We start from the raw sequence: 9,885 nt of genomic DNA, 5'->3' as shown, positions 1-9,885 counted from the left end.
AAACTCAACAATAAGAAAACAAACAAGCAAAAAGCCCAGTTATAAATTGGGACAATGACTTTAACAAACTTCCCAGTAAAGAAATGTAAAGATGGCAAATCAACATATGAAAGATGCTCCATATTGTATGTCATTAGAGAAATGTAGACTAAGACCAAAAGGCGGTCCCACTACACGCCTGTTAGAAAGGCCACAGCTCCACGCACGGGCATCGCTGACTACCGGCGAGGATGTGGAGCAACAGAAACTGTCATTAACTGCTGCATGCTGAGTTGCTAAGTCCTGTCTGACTCTTTGTGACCCCATGGACTGTAGCCCGTCAAGCTCCTCTGTCCATGGGATTTCCCAGGCAGGAATACTGGAGCGGGTTGCCATTTCCTTCTCCAGGTGATCTTCCTGACCCAGAGATTGAACCCTCATCTCCTGCCTTATTAGCGGGCAGATTCTTTACCACTGAGCCACATGGGAAGCCCCATTAACTGCTGAGGGGGATATTAAATGATACAGCTTCTTTGGAAGAGAGTTTGGTGGTTTCTTACAAAACTAAACATACACTTACCATACATTTCAGCAATCAAGTGTTAGAGTTACTGAGTTGTGTCCAGCTCTTTGTGACCCCATGGACTGTAATCTGCCAGGCCCCTCCATCCATGGGGTTTTCCAGGAAAGAATACTGGAGTGGGTTGCCATTTCCAGGGTCAGCAATCAAACTACTTATTATTTACCCAAAAAAGTTGAAAACTTATGTATACACAAAAACCTGCATACAGTTGTTTAAGCAACCTTATCAATAATTGCCAAAACTTGGAAGCAACCGAGATGTCCTTCAGTAGACACATAGATAAATAATCTGGAGTACATTTCAACAACAGAATGTATTCAGTACTAAAAAGAAATGAGCTATCTAGCCATGAAAAAACATGGAAGAGATTTAAATGCATATTACTAAGTGTAAGATGCCAGTCTGAAAAGGCTAAGTATTGTATGATTCCAAATATATGACATCCTGGAAAAGGATAAGACTGTGGAAACACTAAGAGGAGGGCATGGCAACCTACTCCAGTATTCTTGCCTGGAGAATCCCATGGACAGAGAAGCCTGGTGGGCTTCTGTGACAGTCCACAGGGTTACAAAGAGTTGGTCACGACTGAAGTGACTTAGCACGCAGAAACCCATGGAGACAGTATAAAGGTCAGAAGCTATCAGGGTTAAAGGGAGCTGAAGAGAGAAGTAAGAAAAGCACAAATGACTTTTAGGGCAGTGAAACTACTGTGCATGATATTGAAAAGGTGGGTATGTAAGTATAAATTTGTTCAAACCGCTAGAGTATACAACAGCAAGGGTCAACCTACGGTGAATTATGGACTTTAGATGATGAGGATGTGTCAGGATGGAATTATCAATTTTAATAAAGTGCCACTTTAATGGAGGATCAGAGAAGGTGATGGCACCCCACTCCAGTACTCTTGCCTGGAAAATCCCATGGATGGAGGAGCTGCACTCCATGGGGTCGCTAAGAGTCAGACACGACTGAGCGACTTCACTTTCACTTTTCACTTTCATACATTGGAGAAGGAAATGGCAACCCACTCCAGTGTTCTTGCCTGGAGAATCCCAGGGACGGGGGAGCCTGGTGGGCTGCCGTCTATGGGGTCGCACAGAGTCGGACACGACTAAAGTGACTTAGCAGCAGACTTAGCAGTTAATGGAGGATATTGATATTGGGGGAGTCTACACACGGGTGAAGCAAGGAGAAATGGGAAATCTCTGTACCTCCCATTCAATTTTTAAAAATGAATGAATGAATGAATCTTTGGCTGCTCATGGGCTTTCTCTAGTCGCAGCGAGAGGGGCTACTCTTTAGTTGTGGTGCATGGGCTTCTCACTGTGGTGGCTCCTCTTGTTGCGGAGCATGCGCTCTAGGCCACCCAGGCCTCAGTAATTAGTTACAGCTCCCAGGCTTTACAGTAGACTCAATGGTTGCGGTAAACAAGCCTAGTTGTTCCACACTGTGTGGACTCTTCCTGGGCCAGGGATTGAACCTGGGTCCCCTTAACTGACATGCAGATTCTTAACCATTGGACCACCAGGGAAGTCTTCCATTCAATTTTGCTGGGAAACTAAAGAATAAATTATATTTAAAATCAAAAGGTAGTGATTTAAAAAAAAAAATGCTAGTCAGTGGTCAGGCCCAGGAAAAGCCTTATCAACATTTAAGGAGACCAGATCTCATCCTTAGAACATTAAAAAATGGCTGGTGGATGTTGTGTTAGTTTCCTATGACTTCTGTAACAAACGACCACAACCTAGGGACTTAAGAGAAATTTGTCCTCTCATAGTTCTAAAGGACGAAAGTCCAAAATCAAGGTAGGGGCAGTCCTATGCCTCCTTTGAAGACTCTAGGGGATTTTTTTTCCTCTTCCATCTTTGCCTGGTTCCAGTATTCCTCAGCTGTGTCTACCAACAAATCTCTCCATCTCTGTTTCTGTCTTCACCAGGCCTTCTTCACTGTGGATAAGGAAACTTGTCATTGGATTTATGGCCCACCCAGCTAATCCAGGATGAGCTCCTGGATTAAGTTAAGATCCTTAACTTAGTTGTATCTGCAAGACCTCTTTTGCAAATAAGGTCACATTCACAGATTCTGGGGATTACGACATGGACCTAGGTTTTCAGGGACCACCACTCAACCTATGGCAATGTTAAGCTATATAACACATATCCGTAGGGTTGCTGTGTTAGTTAAGGCTCCTTAAGTGCCATATGAAATCTACTCTGGCTGAACAAAGCCAAGAAAGGGAGTAAGGAAAAGAGGGTTATTGGAATACTACTGAGGTCACAAAGTTGACAAGAAGTAGACAAGCTGACTTTAGAGAGGTCCATCCAGAGCAGCTCTAAGGACCTCAGCAGTGAAAATTCATGAATTATGCTTTAGATCAGGGGTTGTCAAGTATTTTCTATCAATGACCATTGTATATCTTTTCAGCTTTGTGGGCTATGCAGTGTCTGTTGCAACTATTCAACTTTGCTGTTGTTTGTGAAAGCAGCCATAGACAAGATGTAAATTAATAAGTATGGCTGTTTTCCAATATTTATTGCATGTTTATTAATAAAACTTTCCAACTTTATTTTCTAAAACAGAAAAGGATTTGATTCAGTTCAGTTCAGTCACTCAGTTGTGTCTGACTCTGCAACCCCATAGACTGCAGCACACCAGGCTTCCCTGTCCATCACCAACTTCTGGAGTTTGCTCAAATTCATGTCCATCGAGTCGGTGATGCCATCCAACCATCTCATCCTCTATCATCCCCTTCTCCTCCTTCCCTCAATCTTTCCCAGCATCAGGGTCTTTTCCAATGAGTCAGTTCTTCGCATCAGGTGGCCAACGTATTGGTGCCTCAGCTTCAGCATCAGTCTTTCAAATGAATATTCAGGACTGATTTCCTTTAGGATGGACTGGTTGGACCTCCTTGCAGTCCAAGGGACTCTCAAAAGTCTTCTCCAACTCCACAGTTCAAAAGCATCAATTCTTTGGCATTCATGTTTCTTTAGGGTACAACTCTCACATCCATGCATGACTACTGGAAAAACCATAGCTTTGACTAGACAGACCTTTGTCATCTATTTGTCAGTTACTTTAGCTATCTCCTATAAGTGCAATTATTGTTTGTCTTTTTGTGACTGGCTTAGTTCATGTAAGTGCTTCGCTGGTAGCTCAGATGGTAAAGAATCTGCCATAATGTCCTCAAGTTTCATCTATGTTATAGCAGGTGATCAGACCTCCTTCCTTGTGAAGGCTGAGTAATATCCCATTGTTATATAGACCACGTTTTGCTTATTCAGTCATCCATCAGTGGACACTCGGGCTGCATCCACTTCTATTCTTCACTATTGTGAATCGTGTTGCTACAAACATGAGCGTACAAATATCTCTTTTAGTTCTTTGAGATATATACTCAGAAGTGGAATTTCTGGATCATATGCTAATTCTATTTTTAATTCTTTGATGTTGCTGCACTTTACAATGCTACCCTTGCTGACTTTTTTTTTTTTTGGTCCTCTTGTCCACCAATTGTCAAGAGTGAGATACTGAATTTTCCAATGATTGCTGTTGAATTTTCTATTTTTCCTTTCAATTCAGTCAGTCTTTCCTTCATTTACTTTGGGTTAACCGATAGAAGTTGACACATACATATATATTTATAATTGTTACACCTAACTCTTGTATTGACTCATTTATCATTATGATTTATCTATAAGACTTAAAGTCTCTTCATCTGATACTGATAGAAAAAACTCCAGCTCTCTTTGGTTACTGTTTGCCTGGTATACCTTTTTTCTATCCTTTTACCTTCAACCTACTTGTGTCTTTGAATCAGAGTGTTTCTGTTAAAAACAGCACATGGTACAGTCTTGCTTTTTCATTCAGTCTCACAGTCTCTGTCTTTAGAGGTTTTTAGTCTTTGCACATTTAATGACATTCCTGATATGATTGGATTTATGCCTATTATTTTGCTATTTGTTTTCTATTTATCTTTTGTCTCTTTTCTTCTCCTTTACTGCCTTATTTTACATTAAATGTGTTTTCATGAACTACTTTATCACTTCATTCTTTTCTACTTTTTAAAAGTTATTTTTTTAGTGATTGCTCTGAGGGATTATAACCTGCATCTTAATTTAGCACAATCTGCTTCAAAATAATATTAACTTCATTTCAGCAAAATCTGGAAACTTTGCTTCAATATGTCTCAACCTCTGTCTTTTGTGCTATTGCAAACCCAGCCATACAGTGTTACAAATAGTGCTTTGTCCAATCATATATTTTTTTAAAGGCAAGAGAAGAAATGGAATCTATTTACAGAACCCTTTATATTTGCCATTCCTGGTTTTCTTCCATTCTTCTTGTGAATTCAAGTTATGGTCTAGCATCAATTTCAGCTTGAAGAACTTCCTATAGTATTTCTCATAAGGCAGGTCTGCTAGCAACAAATTCTCTCAGTCTTTGTTTATCTGAGAATGTATTCATTTCACCTTCATGCTTTATATTTGCTAAACAGGGAATTCTTGTTTGATAATGTGTTTTGTTTCAGCATTTCGAGTATGTCATTCTGGTGCCTTTGGTCTCCATTGTTTCTGATGAGAAGTTAGTCATGAACCATATTCCCCTTGTTGCTTTTGGGCACAGAAGCCTTCTCAGGCAAAAAAAAAAAAAAAAAATCTGATTTTCATACTGTTCTTACCTGAACTTTGGTGTGTGTGTGTGTGTTAGTTGCTCAGTTGTGTCTGATTCTTTGTGACCCCATGGACAGGCTCCTCTGTTTATAGGATTCTCCAGGCAAGAAAGAATACTGGAGAGGGTTGCTATTTCCTCCTCCAGAGGATCTTCCTGACCCAAGGATTGAACCCAGGTCTCCTGCATTGCAGGTGGATTCTTTATTGTCTGAGTCATCAGGGAAGCCCTAAATCAACTATACTCCAATACAAAATGAAAAAAAATTGTAATAAAAAAAATGAGCATAGAAGAAAATAAATAAAATATTCCTGTTTTGAATTTCAAGAAAACTTTATCAGCACTTCTGTCACAAAAAATGTCAGTTTTATCTTCATATTTAAATAGTCTCTCTCCTTAGTAGATTTTCAGCTTCTTGATGGCATGTGTCATAGTCACCTTGGTCACCTTGCTTCCTCTGTGGTGTGTAACCTTGCATCTAGAAGTTCAGTAAGTATTTGTTCATTTTAATTGCATCATAGGGCACAAATTATAAGAAAAAATGAACATCTTGCAATCTTTGGATTCTTTTCTTTATGGTAAAGTGATTCAGCAAAGTTAAAAAGAAGAACATTGTGGATGTTTGGAGAATAGACTAAGTGAGGCTCCTGTAGTATCTCGGTGAGAGTGGAAACCTAGACAGTGGGTGGCAGAGGAGATGGACAGAAGCGAGAGATGTGAAGTGCATTTTTAAAGTGGGAATGAGGGACTTTCCCTGGTGGTGCAGTGGTTAAGAATCCTCCTGCCAATGCAGGGGAGACGGGTTTGATCCCTGGTCTGCCAAGATCCCATGTGCTGCGGAGCAACTAAGCCCTTTGTCCACAACCACTGAGCCTATGTGCTACGACTATTGAAGCCCACTTGTCTAGAGCCCATGCTCTGCAACAAGAGAACCCACCTCAAGGAGAAGCCCATATACCACAACAAAGAGTAGCCCCTGCTTGCTGAAACCAAAGAAAGCCCTTACAGCAACAGAGACCCAGCACAGCCAAACATAAATAAACAAGCAAATAAAAAGTAATAAAGTGGGACTGATAGAGGATTTACCTTTGGATTGGATGGAGGAGGGGAAAGAAGTTAAGGATGACTTGTAGGTGTTTAGGGTTGGTAACTGGAGCTGGTGGCTCCATTTCTTGAGAGGGGATGGAGGCAAAAGCACCAGGTTTGGGGTGCTCATGGAGATGCTGAGGTACCCATGGGGAAGCCTAATGGTGAAGTCAGGGGGCAGTTGGTTGGGTAGATACATGAGTTGAGATGAGAGAAGACACAAGGGCTGCAGGTACAAATTTGAGAGTTCCCAGCAGAGATGGCTTCAAAGATTGGGGGTGGAAAAGATCTCCTTGGGGAAAGTGGGGAAGGAAAGAGTCCAGGCCTGGGTCCTGAGGCTCCATGGTGCCTAGAGAACTAGTAGAGGGACCACAGGGGAGGAAGTCTGAGACAGAGTGGCTGAGGAGGAGGAGGAAAACCAGGAAAGCGAGGGGCCGCCAGAGCCGAGGAAAGACAGCATTTCAAGGTCAGAGCCGCCCGTGCCAATTATTGTCAACAGATCAAACCAATAAAGTCTCAGAAGTGTTCTTTGGGTGGGAAAGGAGGGTTGCCATTGGCAGGTGTAGTTCAGTGGCATGAAGAAGACGGGAAGACAGAGAGGGGACTTCCCTGGTGGTCCAGTGGTTAAGAACCTGCCTCGCAATGCAGGGGATGAGAGTTTGATCCCTAGTTGGAGAACTAAGATCCCACAGGCCTAGTTGTGTGGCACAACTAGGCCTGTGCAGCACAATTAGAGACTGTGCACCGCAACAAAAGATCCTGCGTGTCATAAGGAAGATCCAGCATACCACATCTAAGAACTGACATGGCCAAATTAATAATTAATATAAAAACTCACATTAAAAAAAGAGAAGACAGAGGAGAGGGCTGAAGCATGACCAGAATATGAAGAATTTAAATATTGGGGTGTTTAATATACTGGATAAGACCATTCACTCTCTACCTGTCCAGCTTCCTAAGCCTCTCCTAAGTGTACTCACTTCATCCCCATGGCCATCAAGCCTCACCTGGACATTTCATCCACAACATCCTAACTGATACCCAGCCTCTACTTTGCTCCCTTTAAGCCCTTTCTCTATGGGGCTAGAAGAACCTTCTGAAGACCCTACCTTTGATCATGCCACTCCTGTGTTTAGACACTTTTGATGGCTACCCATGACCCGGGGATAAAGTCCAAGCCACTTGTAAGTTTTTAGGTCATCTGGCTCCTGCCTAGATCTCAGTATTTCTCTGGCTCTCTCTTCCCATTTCATCTCTGCTCTTCGATCATTTTCTTTTACTGTCATCTTGTATTTTCTCTACTGTGCCCTACTCTCTTTGTCCTCCAGGTTCAAGTCTGAAGTCTCAGATTAGACATCATTGCCCTAGAAAGGCTTCCCTTGACCTCTATGAGGTCAAGCCCTCTCCTCTCCACACTTCTTCTATCATCAGAAATGACATTTCTTTTCTCTTTTCCACCATTAGCATTAGATGAACTGTTTCCACAATTATAGCTACATCACAGTCCATGACACTGAGTAGGCACTCAGTAAATATTTCTTTAATAGATTAAGTGAAACCACATTCTCATTCTCCACCAGAATTTTTCTGAAATAGGAAAATCTCTTAAAAGACTTTAGAGCCCTTATTTTCAGTAATGTAAACTAATTTGGACATTTTAGACGAGGCTTTTCAAAAACAACGGGTCAACAATATCTTAGGAGGTAAAACCTACAGACTCAATTTTTCTAAATCATCACTACTTATAGTCTGAATGCAATGCTTTCATTAGGGCTTGTTTGTTAATCTGCTTAATAGTAAGTAATCTTTTGGTTGAGAGAGAGGTAAGTTAAATAATCCCTGATTCCATAGAAGCAATTAGTTATACATACATTAATTTGCCTGCTTTCAACTCAGGTACTATTAAAAAAAAATACAACAGGAGAAGTAGTGGGAGTTTAACAGCCATCTATTCTTTGTGACATTTTCAGAAAGCAAATGAAAATAATCCCTGAAACAAGCCAACCGCAGGGACACTCGTTAACTTGATATGCTTTAATCTTGTGAATAGAAGCTGGAGCTGAGTCACTGAATCAAGAACTGCACACTCCCAGCTCTGGATGCCTGCAAGACATCCAGGCATGAGTGTTCCGACTGCACCTCCAATCAGCACGACCCAATCTGAACTCAGTATTGGGCTCGTGAGGGTCCCCTGCAAAACCTGTACAAACCCTGGACTCCCTACCTCTGTGGTCCTCCATGCCTGGCACAAGGCTGCAGGTCTCAGCAGCATCCTCCTGGGCAGGCTCCTTGGCCATTTCCAAAGCTGCCGCGTCCTCAGGACTTAACCCTGTGCTATATAGTAGGTCCTTGTCGTTTATCTATTTTTTATATATCGTTATTGTTCGGCAATTAAGTCATGTCCGACTCTTTGTGACCTCATGGACTGCAGCATGCCAGGCTTCCCTGTCCATCACCAACTCCTGGAGCTTGCTCAAACTCACGTCCATCAAGTCGGTGATGCCATCCAACATCTCATCTTCTGTCACCCCCTTCTCCTTTTGCCCTCAGTCTTTCCCAGCATCAGGGTCTTTTCTAATGAGTCAGTTCTTTGCATCAGGTAGCCAAAGTATTGGAGCTTCATATTGGAGCTATATATTTTATATATAGTAATGTGTAATGTGTAATTTGAATGCAGAGTTCCAAAGAATAGCAAGGAGAGATAAGACTTCCTCAGCGATCAGTGCAAAGAAATAGAGGAAAACAATAGAATGGAAAAGACTACAGATCTCTTCAAGAAAATTAGAGATATCAAGGGAACATTTCATGCAAAGATGGGCTCAATAAAGGACAGAAATGGTATGGACCTAACAGAAGCAGAAGATATTAAGAAGAAGTGGCAAGAATACACAGAAGAACTATACAAAAAAGGTCTTCACGACCCAGATAATCACAATGGTGTGATCACTCACCTAGAGCCAGACATCCTGGAACGTGAAGTCAAGTGGGCCTTAGGAAGCATCACTACGAACAAAGCTAGTGGAGGTGATGGAATTCCAGTTGAGCTATTTCAAATCCTAAAAGATGATGCTGTGAAAGTGCTGCACTCAATATGCCAGCAAATTTGGAAGACTCAGCAGTGGCCACAGGACTGGAAAACGTCTATTTTCATTCCAATCCCAAAGAAAGGCAATACCAAAGAATGTTCAAACTACCGCACAATTTCACTCATCTCACATGCTAGCAAAGTAATACTCAAAATTCTCCAAGCCCGGCTTCAACAATATGTGAACCGTGAACTTCCAGATGTTCAAGCTGGTTTTAGAAAAGGCAGAGGAAGCAGAGACCAAATTGCCAACATCTGCTGGATCATTGAAAAAGCAAGAGAATTCCAGAAAAACATCTATTTCTGCTTTATTGCCTATGCCAAAGACTTTGACTGTGTGGATCACAACAAATCGTGGAAAATTCTGAAAGAGATGGGAATACCAGACCACCTGACTTGCCTCTTGGGAAATCGGTATGCAGGTCAGGAAGCAACAGTTAGAACTGGACATGGAACAACAGACTGGTTCCAAACAGGGGAAGGC

Source organism: Bos javanicus, chromosome 13 (genome assembly GCF_032452875.1).
Source record: "Bos javanicus breed banteng chromosome 13, ARS-OSU_banteng_1.0, whole genome shotgun sequence".
Lineage (NCBI taxonomy): Eukaryota > Metazoa > Chordata > Mammalia > Artiodactyla > Bovidae > Bos > Bos javanicus.
This window is presented reverse-complemented; position numbering follows the sequence as displayed.